The sequence below is a fragment of the Bos taurus genome, chromosome 19 (assembly GCF_002263795.3).
Source record: "Bos taurus isolate L1 Dominette 01449 registration number 42190680 breed Hereford chromosome 19, ARS-UCD2.0, whole genome shotgun sequence".
Classification (NCBI taxonomy): domain Eukaryota; kingdom Metazoa; phylum Chordata; class Mammalia; order Artiodactyla; family Bovidae; genus Bos; species Bos taurus.
In genome coordinates, this window is record NC_037346.1 from 19,892,154 (window position 1) to 19,906,071 (window position 13,918).

Consider the following 13,918-nt stretch of genomic DNA (forward strand, 5'->3'; position numbering starts at 1 on the left):
CTCCATAACAGTAGGAGAATATCAATAATTAACATTCATTGATCACTTATGTGCTGGGCGCTGTACTAAACTCCACGTGGATTAATCTCCCAACAATTTTATAAGCTAGTTATTGTTAAGGATCCCAATTTACCCATAAAGAGACAAGAACAATCGGGCATTCAAAGCCGAGCTGGAAAAACACACGACTTCTGATGTCTGTGCTGATGTTCTGCCCTGCGACAAAGCGACCCGGTGGATAAAAGTGCAGCCTCCAGTTCTACTGCCTCAATTCCATCACCTAGGTTCTGGGCATGCCACTTAGCTCTTTGTGCCTCCGTTTCGTCATCTTAAAAGGATGGTGCTAATAGAGTGTGACTCAAAGAGTTGCTCGGGAAGCACAATGTCTGATATATTGTAAATGCTATTATTGTAATGAATAGACTGTCACTTGTTCGTTCCCCTTCTGCCCACAGAATCTTTTTCCTGGGAAGCTAATCTGTTTCTGGGGCTGGGTAATGGCTCTACAGTGCCCTTGGAGGAGCAGAGAAGGAGGAGGAGGAGATGGTGGAGGACCTGGGAGGCCCTTAAGTGTGACCCTGTGCTCTTTGGTGCTCCTACTACAGAAATAGGGGCAGAAGGCTGTCGGATCTCTATCTGGCCCTGTTTTATTGACTGTAAAAGAGAATAGTACTACTTGACTTTCTTCCTTATCAGTGCATTTGTTGAATACCCCTTGTATGTCGGGGACTGTGGCCAGGAGAGGCCCTGGAAACACTGCAATGTAAAGAGAAAAAAAAAATGTTGCCTGCCATTCCCGTTCTATAGGGATCAAGCCATTAGCAGCTACAGTCACTCACCATCCACCCTAGGACAGTATACCTGAAGGATGTTCTGTACTTTGAACCCCACTCCTAGATAGTTGAGATCATTTAGGGAAAAATCTCAGTGATCTCAGATTCTTGTGTCTTCCCATACACTGAAAAGTTGTTGTTGTTGTGTCAATAAGTCATGTCTGACTCTGCGAGTACTCAAATCTCTTTGTGGTTTGCTGTTAATTTTCTTATGTTTGACTGTTTGTTGTGTCTTTACCTGTTTGTTTTTTTTTTTTGTCTACACCTTGAAGGATGTGGAACGTCCCCTGCATCCCCTGCAGTGGAAACCAGGAGTCTTAACCACTGAATCACCAGGGAAGACCCTCAGCTAGATGTTTTTCTTTCCACTGGGTGACCAATTAGTGGCCAATGGCTTGATCCTTATAGAACTGGAATGGCAGGCAACATTTTTTTTTTTTAATACTATTGTGTTTCCAGAACTCCTCCCACCCCACCCCACCCAACCCCCCAGTATAGTCCTAGACATACAGAAAAACTCACATATATCCTGGTTTCTCTGTTGCCTCTTCAGAACTGTTTCTCAGAGCTCAGTAAGAAACTGAATAAACCCAACTCACAGTTCTAATGTGCATTTTTTTTCAAGTTGACAGCAATGAGGAAACAAAGCCCTCACTGGGGAGAGGGGCGGTGTGGGCTGTAGTTTGTAGAATGGTGGGGGAGAGACATCAAACAGTCCTACTAATCCATGTAGGATTTGAACTGTAGAAAGTGCTTTAGAGGAGACAAGCTGTGGGGCTCTAAGGGCACAAATTCAGGAGCCTGGCCAGGTCTGGAAGGAGCTAAACCAGGAAAGGCTACCTTCCCTGACAACAGGGCAGCTGACTGGATTTCTAGAGGCAAGCCTTGTGCCATGACCCATAGGCCTGATTCTTGGGATGGTGGGGGCTCCATTTCTGGCCATCATGGCTAAGTTTGAGCTCGTTGCTGGCTTACTAATTATTGCCTACCTCCCCTGAGCCAAAAGGAGCCCCAGGCTGAGACAAGGTAGATGCTAGCTAGATATGGTAGACTAAGGGATGCCTGTACCCCCAACAGCCATCACCATCCTCAGCTTTTCCTGAAGTGAGGTGAAAGTCACTCAGTTGTGTCCAACTCTTTGTGATCCCATGGACTGCATGGAATTCTCCATCCAGAATACTGGGATGGGTAGTCATTCCCTTCTCCAGGGGATCTTCCTGACCCAGGGATCGAACCCAGGTCTCCCACATTGCAGGCAGATTCTTTACCAGCTGAGCCACAAGGGAAGCCCAGGAATACTGGTGTGGGTAGCCTATCCCTTCTCCAGCAGATCTTCCCAACCCAGGTCTTCCTGCTGCTGCTGCTGCTGCTGCTAAGTCGCTTCAGTCGTGTCAGACTCTGTGCGACCCCATAGACGACAGCCCACCAGGCTCCCCTGTCCCTGGGATTCTCCAGGCAAGAACACTGGAGTGGGTTGCCATTTCCTTCTCCAATGCATCAAAGTGAAAAGTGAAAGTGAAGTCACTCAGTTGTGCCCAACTCTTAGCAACCCCATGGACTGCAGCCTACCAGGCTCCTCCGTCCATGGGATTTTCTAGGCAGAAGTACTGGAGTGGGGTGCCATTGCCTTCTCCTCAGGTCTTCCTAGAGATAGGAAATAGTACATGAAACATACAAACCCTTGGGTTGGTTCTCTCCCCTTTCCACTACTTTCGGAGGGACCTTAGTCTTGAAGCAGGATTTTGTTTTCCTGTCCAGGGATAGCTAATCCACCAGAGGTAGAGGCTAGAAGCAAAGTTCTGTGATCCTTACCCTAATTGGAAGCAAAAATGTTTCAAGGAGGCAAAAGCTGCAAAACGCATACAAAGTGTATTATTAGAGACACAGCACAAAGTATGGGAGGGCACACAAAGAAACAGCTTGTTTATGTCAGAAGCAGGGCAGGAATACAGATGTCCGGAATAAGGAGCACAGTAAGAGGAGCTTTAAGGCCCTTATATCACACAGTCCTTCCAGGGGTGGGTGTGTGTGTGTGTTCAGTCATGTCTGACTCTTTGTGACCCTGTGGACTGTAGCCTGCCAGGCTCCTCTGACCATGGAATTTTCCAGGCAAGAATACTGGAATGGGCGGCCATTTCCTACTCCAGGGGATCTTCCCAACACAGGGATCAAGCCCAAGCCCCCATCTCCTGCATCAGCAGGCAGATTCTTTAGCACGAGCACCACCTGGGAAGCTGGGTCTTTGTTCACTTTTTTCACACCTAACTGGTCCTTGGACTCTCCCCAAGATGCGTGCACAGCTTTTTGCTAGGATGGATCCCGCTGCAGAAGCCTGTGGATACATTTCCACACTTATTATGGGGTGAGGCTTCCTCTCTTTTGGACCCCCAAGAAGCCTTCCTGCACATGTGCAGACAGGGGCATCTTCCTTGACCTGAGAAGTGGGTACCTTATCTCCTAACTTTAGCAGAGCTCAGCTTTTGCCACCCGCTTTGTCCTTGGGAGTGTCTGGGTGAGAAGAAAACTTCTATTTTACTCCACTTGACAAACACCAGCTGTCCAGCCCAGGGGCCCATCTATCTCCTGCCTGCACGAAAACTTGGCCCAGTTAGGTAAGCGGCAGTGAGGAAAGGGTGGTGTCCAGCTGAAATCTCTCTTTTTTAAAATTAAATTAAAATTAAAAAAATTTTTATTTTTGGCTGTGCTGGGTCTTTGTTGCAGTGCTCAGGCTTTCTCTAGTTGTGGAGAGCAGGGGCTACTCTTTGTCATGGTTCAAGAGTTTCTCATTGCAGTGGCTTCTCTTGTTGAGCACAGGCTGTAGGGTACATGGGCTTCAGCAGCTGTGGCTCGAGGGCTCCAGAGCTCAGAATCAGTATTTGTGGTACACAGGCTTAGTTGCCCCAAGGTAGGTGGAATCTTCCTGGACTAGGGATCGAACCTCTGTCCCCTACATTAGCAGGCAGATTCTTCACCACTGAGCCATCAGAGAAGTCCACACTACTTTTTTTTTTTTTTTTTTTTTTTAATGGTTGTTCCCTGCACCATGGGGGATCTTAGCTGTCTGACCAGGGATGGAACTCGTGCTTCCTGCATTGGGAGCAGGGAGTCTTAAGCACTGGAACACCAGGGAAGTCATCAGCTGAAATCTTAGCATTGTTTCCAGATAAAGAACTAAGACTGAAAGGCGGAGGGCCAAGGTCCATCTCTGGAAATGGGACAGGGTGTGGCTTGTCCCGGAGCTGGAGCCCTCAGTCCCCACTCGGCGAGAGGCCCCTTCTCTGATGAAATAAGATTATTTTTAAGTCAGGACAAGAATAATTTTAAACATGAAATTCTCTCCCTGCCCATTTGAGCCACTACCCCTTGCCATTACTGTGCATTGAGCAGCTGTGTAAGACATTAACTAGATCCCCTTAGCGGAGAAGGCAATGGCACCCCACTCCAGTACTCTTGCCTGGAGAATCCCAGGGACGGGGGAGCCTGGCGGGCTGCCGTCTCTGGGGTCGCACAGAGTTGGACACCACTGAAGGAACTTAGCAGGTAGCAGCAGCAGATCCCCTTAGAAGACCCAGCAATGCCTATTCAACCCCTGCTCCTGCTGCTAAGTCACTTCAGTCATGTCTGACTCTGTGCAACCCCATAGATGGCAGCCCACTAGGTCCCCCGTCCCTGGGATTCTCCAGTCAAGAACACTGGAGTGGGTTGCCATTTCCTTCTCCAGTGCATGAAAGTGAAAAGTGAAAATGAAGTCCCTCAGTCGTGTCCGACTCTTAGTGACCCCATGGACTGCAGCCTACCAAGCTCCTCCATCCATGGGATTTTCCAGGCAAGAGTGCTGGAGTGGGGTGCCATTGCCTTCTCCGATTCAACCCCTACCCCCCTAGAAAAAGCAGTTTTCTCCTGACACCAGCAAGGTAAGTCCTTAGGAGACCTTTCTTTCTCAGTCCTGTAAAGGGGTCACACTAACCCACGACTAGCCCTCCTGGACTATGTAAAATTACTTTGATGTATAACCTTTTGTCTCAAAAATTTATATAAAGGTAGGACAATCTTCAGAGCTTTCTGAAAGACCATCTCCCAGATTATACTCCTCAGATTGGTTTTCTTTTCTTCTTTCTCTTTTATATTTTTAACTCTTTTAATATAAACATGCATTTTAGTCATGGAAAATAAAAATTTTAAAAATCTGATGATGTTCTACTTTATTTTTTTTTTAATTTTTTAAAGTAGTAGACTTTTAAAGGTGTAAGCTTGTGGAATTTTAGTTCCCCGACCAGGGATTGAACCTGGGCCCTCGGCAGTGAAAGCATGGAGTCCTAACTACTGGACCACCAGGGAATTCCTCCGCTTGGAATTCTGGAGACATCAACAGGACCTGACTTTCCTTGAACCAGGCACTGTGTGAGAGCATTACGTATTATCTTAGTCAATCCTCACCACAACCTTATGAAGTAGGCACTGTTATTTTTACAGATAACATTATCTATGGCTTAGAGAGATACAGGAAAAATCCTTCCTACTCTGGGCATAGATTACATCCATTCCAGTGTTTGCTGGATTCCAAGCCTTGGTAAATGTTAGTCCTTGTACCAAGACTACCCTTCCCACCTTGCTTAGCCTTAGTAAACTCCTGTTCATCCTTCAAGACCCACCTCTGCACCACACTTCCAGGCAGAATTAGTAATTGCCCAGTATATATGCTTCCACAAGACTGTTTTCATGCATCTAACCCTGTTTTAGACTTCACCTAGTTATAAATATGTGTTCATAGGTTTGTCTCCTCCCAAACTCTACCCACATCTTACCTCCAGACTTGTGGGCAGGGCTATTATTTACTCATCTCTGTATCTCCTAGCAATGGGCCTGGCATGCAATAAGATGAAAAGCCATACACACACTACCACATACAAAATAGATAATCAACAATCAACTATACAGTACAGGAAACTCTACTCAGCCTGTACTACAGCCTACTCTGTAATAACCTATGTGGGAAAAGAATCTGAAAAAGAAGGAATCTGTATATATCTATCACTAAATCATTTTACTGTACACCTGAAACTAACACAATATTGTGAATCAACTATACTCCAATATAAAGTTAAAAAACATTTGTAAAGGATGAAATGGTAAATAGGTTTGATTGCATGCACCAACGCCAGACAATTGATTGCAGCTGCCTGGATTGCTACATCGAGATGAACTATTTCTCTGGCTTGTGGGAAGGCATCATGTGATCCATTAATTCTGTCTGCCCTGGCCTCAGGAATAAACATCTCTTCTGAAAGAAATGGGAATACCAGACCATCTGACTGGCCTCTTGAGAAACCTATATGCAGGTCAGGAAGCAACAATTAGAACTTGACATGGTTCCAAATAGGAAAAGGAGTACGTCAAGGCTGTATATTGTCACCCTGCTTATTTAACTTATATGCAGAGTATATCATGAGAAACTCTGGGTTGGAAGAAGCACAAGCTGGAATCAAGATTTCCGGGAGAAATATCAATAACCTCAGATGTGCAGATGACACCACCCTTATGGCAGAAAGTGAAGAGGAACTAAAAAGCCTCTTGATGAAAGTGAAAGAGGAGAGTGAAAAAGTTGGCTTAAAGCTCAACATTCAGAAAACGAAGATTATGGCATCTGGTCCCATCAGTTCATGGGAAATAGATGGGGAAACAGTGGAAACAGTATCAGACTTTATTTTTTGGGCTCCAAAATCACTGCAGATGGTGACTGCAGCCATGAAATTAAAAGACACTTACTCCTTGGAGAAAAGTTATGACCAACCTAGATAGCATATTCAAAAGCAGAGACATTACTTTGCCAACAAAGGTCTGTCTAGTCAAGGCTATGGTTTTTCCTGTGGTCAGGTATGGATGTGAGAGTTGGAATGTGAAGAAAGCTGAGTGCTGAAGAATTGATGCTTTTGAACTGTGGTGTTGGAGAAGACTCTTGAGAGTCCCTTGGACTGCAAGGAGATCCAACCAGTCCATTCTGAAGGAGATCAGCCCTGGGATTTCTTTGGAAGGACTGATGCTAAAGCTGAAACTCCAGTACTTTGGCCACCTCATGCGAAGAGTTGACTCATTGGAAAAGACTCTGATGCTGGGAGGGATTGGGGGCAGGAGGAGAAGGGGATGACAGAGGATGAGATGGCTGGATGCTGGATGGCATCACTGACTCGATGGACATGAGTCTGAGTGAACTCCGGGAGTTGGTGATGGACAGGGAGGCCTGGCATGCTGCGATTCATGGGGTCGCAAAGAGTCGGACACGACTGAGCGACTGAACTGAACTGAACTGAACTGAATGACAGGGTTGTCTAGACCTGGCCTGGGTGCTCTGTAACTTTTGTGGGGGAGCTTTGGAAAAGCCTGGGGAAACTACAATGGCTTCTTCACTCCCAAAGAATCTTGTCTCACAACCAACCACTATGAGAGAGACGATTGGCAACAAGAGTTCCTCATCCAGACAGCAGTCTTGTCATGACTTCCACCCAAAGCCTGTGTTTGCTTTTCACGGCTGGCCAACCACAGCTTCAGGAGAGCTGTTTTTGTTTTTAGATATTACAAGGAAGGGAGAAGAGAGCATGAGAGTAAAGACATTTCCTGTTTCTGGTTGTTGCTTCTCCCATGCCAACTCTGAGCTTTGTGTGACTGTATCCAAATGCCACGGATATGCCAGTTGGCATTAAGAGCAAATGCCAGTTGCTCTTAAACTGAGCTTGAAGACGGGAAGGGATTTTACCAGAAAGAAGTGAGGCTGTCCCATCTGAAAGCACCAGCTGAACCTTAGAGCAGAATGCTGGCCAGGATCCAGGGAAGTGCAAAGCTGCAGACACAGCTCCCTAATCACCTACCCTACAGGGGAGTTTCCTTACAACCCGAAGCTTGCAGGATCCCAGTTCCCAAACGAGGATTGAACCTGGACCACGGCAGTGAAAGCCCAGAATCCTAACCACTAGGCCACCAGGGAGCCCCCCTTCCCGCCCCCTGCCACCAGTTGGCCTCGTCTTAAATGTTTTGTCCTTGACAGAACCCTTCTCATCCTCCATCCCTCCATCCACTCACTTAGCATCTACTGCTCGCCAGGCTCACTGCCAGGTGCTGGGGTGACAGACAAGTGTTTACACAATCCTCTTCTTCAGGGCATTCCCTCAAACAGCACCACCAATTCCAAATCACAATAATAGAAGTATGCAGCTACGGAAATCAGTTCAAAGTGTCTTCACGAGGAGGTCAAAGGATTCACAGCAGAGGAGCTGACTTTTGAAGCATGAGATGGTGAAACGACCACCAGCCAAATAGAAGAAATAGAGAAGGGTTTTCTGTGCCCTGGGAAAGGCAGGTCCGTGGATAGCACAGTTAAATAGCATCATGTTGTGTGTCTTAAAATGTTTTCTTTCTTTCAATGTAAATGTTTAAAATATGCTATAAAAATCTGTCTTGTTTGTAGAGATGTGGATGGACCTAGACACTGTCATTCAGAGTGAAGGAAGTCAGAAAGACAAGAACAAATGTCGTATATGAATGCATATATGTGGAATCTAAAGAGGTGGTATAGATCTTATTTGCAAAACAGAAATAGACACAGATGTAGAGAACAAATGTATGGACACTAAGGTGGGGAAAGAGGGAGGGTGGGATGAACTAGGAGGTTGGGAATGACATATATGCAGTATTGATACCATGCATAAAATAGTTAACTATTCAGAACTTATGGTATAGTTCAGGGAGCCCTACTCAGTGCTCTGTGATGACCTAAACGGGAAAGAAATCCACAAAGGGGGATATATGTGTATATGAGGGCTTCCCCAATGGCTCAGCAGGTGAAGAATCCGCCTGCATTGCAGGAGACATAGGAGACTTGGGTTTCATCCCTGGGTTGGGAAGATCCTCTGGAGGAGGGCATGGCAACCCACTCCAGTATTCTTGCCTGGAGAATCCCGTGGCCTGAGGAGCCTGGTGGGCTGCAGGACACAACTGAGCCACCACACACGCTCACATGTGTGTGTAAAACTGACTCACTTTACTGCATGGTAGAAACTACCAACATGGTAAAGCAACTACACTCCAATAAAAATTAATTTTAAAAAATAAAGAGAAAAAATAAAATTTGAGAACCTGTCTTGGGAATCCCCTGGTGGTCCAGTGGTCAGGACTCCATGTTTTCACTGCCATGGTGTGGGTTTGATCCCTGATTGGGGAACTAAGATCCCACAGGCTGCAAGACACTGCCAAGAAAACAAAACAAAACAAAATATCTCCTCTTATCCTCAAGACAACTCTGTGAGAGAACTACTGTTATCCTTCTTCTACAGATGAGGACGTTGGAGAGGTTATATGATTTGCTCAAAGCCACTCAGAGTAGCAGAGTCAGTGTTCGAGTTGGTCCCAGTTTGACTCCAAAGGCTCCAGTTTCCATTGACCCTGTGGTGCTTGGTGGTGGTGGTTTAAAGTTGTATCTGACTCTTACGACCGCATGGTCTGTAGCCTGCCGGGCTCCTCTGTCCATGGGATTCTCCAGGCAAGGATACTGGAGTGGGTTGCCATTTCTTTCTCCAGGGAATCTTCTCAACCCAGGAAACGAACCTGGGTCTCCTGCATTGCAGGCAGATTCTTTACCGACTGAGCTACAAGGGAAGTTTATGGACATATAGCCTGTGGGCTGGATATATGGCCCACATGTGTGTTTTGTTTGAGTGGCACAAAGTTTTTAAAAAACTAGTTGGCTCACATAGTATCTTGTAAATTTTGAATTAGTTTCCAACTAACTTTCACATGAAAATCCAGATTTCTAGATGTTCTCAAAAACTCAGTATTCTTGCCTGGAGAATCCCATGGCCTGAGGAGCCTGGTGGGCTGCAGGACACAACTGAGCCACTACACATGCTCACATGTGTGTGTAAAACTGACTCACTTTACTGCATGGTAGAAACTAACAACAGGTAAAGCAACTACACTCCAATAAAAATTAATCTTAAAAAATAAAGAGAAAAAATAAAATTTGAAAACCTGTCTTGGGAATTCCCTGGTGGTCCAGTGGTCAGGACTTCATGTTTTCCACTGGTGGGCCAGTGGTTAAGAATCTGCCTGCCAACGTAGGGGACACGGGTTCTAACCCTGGTCCAGGAAGATTCCACATGTCACAGGGCAATAAAGCCCATGTGCCACAACTAGCGAAGCCTGCTGCTGCTGCTGCTAAGTCGCTTCAGTCGTGTCCGACTCTGTGCGACCCCATAGACGGCAGCCCACCAGGCTCCCCCGTCCCTGGGATTCTCCAGGCAAGAACACTGGAGTGGGTTGCCATTTCCTCCTCCAATGCATGAAAGTGAAAAGTCAAAGTGAAGCTGCTCAGTCGTGTCCGACTAAGACCCCATGGACTGCAGCCCACCAGGCTCCTCCATCCATGGGATTTTCCAGGCAAGAATACTGGAGTGGGGTGCCATCGCCTTCTCCACTAGTGAAGCCTGCAAGCCTCAGTTACTGGACCCAGGTGCTCTAGAGCCCGTGTTCCACAAGAGGAGCCACCGCAGTGAGAAGCCCACGCACTGCAACTAGCTCGCTGCAACTAGTTGCCCACATGTAGCAATGAAGACCCAGCACAGCCAAAAAAAAAAAAAAATTAATTTTAAATTAAATATAAAAATAAAAAACAACACAAGATTTAAAAAAAGAAAGAAAACTCAAAATTGTGACATCATTACGTAAACCTATCAGCTGGCTGAAGCTAGAATGGGACTGTCCTCTGTTTTGAGGCAGGGCATGTGTCCTCCAGTTCACCACTCCCCCACCTTCACTTTCACTCACATAAAAAACACCTGGCCTTGTAGGCCCGCAAGCTTGAAGCCCTTTTTCTGGGCTCTGCCATTGTGTGGAAACAGGATTCCAAAGTAGCCCAGAGTTTCTACAGAGCCTGTACTGATGCTTTCTGAACAAAAAGCAGATGGAATCACTGTGATACTATGCCACGCGGCTGTAACAAGGATCTGAAAAGCATTGTTTCCTCCTATACTTTTTTTTTAATACTCCATAGTTGCTTTACAACGTTGTATTAGTTTCTGTTTTGAATCATGTTTTCATGTTCTGAAACAACAGGTTTCAGGCCTGTGTATACATATATCCCCTCCCTCTTGGACCTCCCTCCTACTCCACCTTTCTAGGTCATCACCGAATACGGAGCTGGGCTCCCTGTGCTGTGCGGCAGGTTCTCACTAGCTATCTGTTTTATACATGGTAGTGTATATATGGACTCCCCTGGTGACTCAGAGGTGAAAGAATTAGCCTCCAATGCAGGAGACGCAGTTTCGATCCCTGGGTTGGGACTATCCCCTAGAGAAGGAAATGGCAACCCACTCTAATATTTCTTGCCTGGAAATCCCATGGACAGAGGAACCTGGCAGGCTACAGTCCGTGGGGTCCTAAAAGAGTTGGACATGACTTAGCAACTGCCCAACAACAATGTATCTATGTAAATCCTAATCTTCCAGCTTGTCCCCCCTCCCTTCCCCCCAACTGCCTGTGTCCACACGTCTGTATCTCGATTCCTGCCCTGGAAATAGGTTCATTAGCTGTAAGCCCACTGGGCTTCCCAGGTGGCATTAGTGGTAAAGAACCCGCCTACCAATCAGGTAGGTGTAAGAGATACAGGTTCGATCCCTGGGTCGGAAAGATCCCCTGGAGGAGGGCATGGCAACCCACTCCAGTATTCTTGCCTGGAGAATCCCATGGACAGGGAAGCCTGGTGGGTTTCGGTCCACAGGGTCCTAAAGAGTCGGACACAATAGAAGCAACTTTGTGTATGCATGCAAGGCCACCATAATCCAGTATTGCTACACCTTACAGCAACGGGGAGAGAGTGTGAGGCCAGAGAGGTCGGCAGGGACCAGATGATGCCCCTGAGGAGTTCAATTTTGATCTTACTGGGTGCGAGGTATCTCTGTGACATCCCGGTGGAGGGGGGCTCCTATGGGCAGCTGCACACAGAGCTCGTGAGGAAGAGAGGGGCTGGAGTTATCATCCCCTGATAGAGTCGGAGGGGGCGGAGTACAGACCCTCCTGAGAAGACAAGTGATAAGGAGCCTGGGCAGGAGGCTGTGAGGAGCACAACCAGTTCAGAGGAAGAACGAGTGGGCAGAGACGGAGAAAGAGGAGAGGATGAGTGCTGAGGAAGCCAAGAGAGAAGAATTTGCAGGCAACACTGGTGGCACGTGGGATATTAAAGAGAGATCAAGGCAACTGGGGGTCAGCGCTGGGCACCCCAGAAATTTCAGCCAGTGAGACAAGGCCAGGGAAGGCTAGAAATCAGATCACAATGGGTTAAGGATGGATTGGTGAGGCGTTTAATACCAGGAAATGAGGCAAAGTTGGCCCTTGATAAGCTCACCCCTAGAGAATGTAGCAAGCAAGATGCAACACATCTGGGGTGAGACTGGCTCCTCTTTCAGAGGTGGGGCTGAAGTTCATGGACGGCCAGGGCTGATATCAGAGACCAGTGTAATCTCAGGGAAGCATATCTGAGGCTGAAACCCAGTCAGGGGGAGAGAGAAAGCAAAAGCTGCAACCCCAGCTAACCCTGGCCGGGCTCGGTGTCGACAGCAGCAGACGCGCTCTCCCATCCCCCACAGCGTAACCTGTCGAGGCAGCCAGTGCCCTCCAAGGTCCAAGCAGCGCTGATGCTCTCATACTTACACTCCAGGGCTCCTAGGTCGACTGTCAGAGGCTAGGCTGGGGCACATGTGCAGCCCTGCCAAACCCACACTTCAGGCTGTCTCACTAGCCTTCTCCATTTTTAGCTTCTCTATTTTTAAATTTTATTTATTTAAATTTTACTTTTTTGGATGTGCTGAGTCTTTGTTGCTGCACAAGGACTTTCTCTAGTGGTGGCGAGCAGAGCCTACTACGCAGTTGCAGAGCTCAGGGTTCATTGTGGTGGCTTCTCTTGTTGCAGAACACGGGCACTAGAGCACAGGTTTCAGTAGCTGCGGTGCGCAGGCTTTAGTTGCTCTGCAGCATGTGAAATCTTCCCGGCCTAGGGACTGAACCCATGTCCCCTGCACTGGCAGGCGGATTCTTAACCACTGGACCACCAGGGAAGTTCTCTATGCAATTGTTTTTGTCATTTAATTGATATTTGCCCCTTTCCGCCCCTGCCGCCTTTTTTTGGACAGGAAAGTAGGATTTATTGTGGGTAAATGTAAGGAGGGGACAGCATCAAGGCTCTCATGAGTGCAGGGCCTTCTATTTATCCCGAGGGCCATGATTTGGGATGTATCTGACCCCACAGCCATCCCGGATGAGCCCCTTTTCTGCCTCCATGTTTTCAAATTCATCCACATTAACCTTAATACATCCCCGCTTCTTGGAGACGTGGATCTTCTGGCGGCCAGGGAACTTGAACTTGGCCCTACGGAGGGCCTCAATCACACGCTCCTTCTTCTGCACCGTGGTGCAGATGGACATTATGATTGGCCAATGTGGACCCTGGCTGCTGTGCCCTGGGGCTTTGAAAAGGTGCCGTGGACACCTGTCTGGGGCCTGGGACTGGGGACAGCATGCCAGGAATAAATGTCCACTGGAAAGGTCTGTCTCCAAGGTCCCTTAGGGCAACCTGTACAGACAACAGGCTGCATATACTATCAGGGAGCCTACAGTTTGCAGCCACTGCACCCTGGGCCTGCATGGGTACCCTAATCTTACAAGACTGAGTGGGCAAAGGGAAAACACTGAGCTGACCCCATTGTGGTGTCAGGTAAAAGAATGTCACCAGGCCCCTGAAAGCAATGGGTTTGGGCCACAGGCAAGTGCTCGTTGCCCTGAGAGTGAGTGACAGGTGTTCAGCAGCGAAGGAAAGGGGCAAATTTAAAGAAGGCTTGTGGCTCATACAACTCAACATCGAAAAAACAATCCAATTGGAAAATGGGCAGAATCTCTGAAAAGCCATTTTCCCACAGTAGACATATAGATGGCCAGCAGGCACATGAAAAGATGCTCAGCATCACTAATCACCAGGGAAATTCAAGTCAGAACCACAGTGAGCTATCACCTCCCACCTGTCAGGATGACTATCACCAAAAAGACAA

The 13,918-nt window shown here is 47.3% G+C and overlaps 1 pseudogene; it reads right to left on the bottom strand.

The window, feature by feature from the left end:
* Window positions 1–13,418: 13,418 nt before the first annotated feature.
* On the bottom strand, window positions 13,419–13,518 carry LOC112442797 (uncharacterized; annotated as a pseudogene).
* Between the last annotated feature and the right edge of the window lie 400 nt (window positions 13,519–13,918).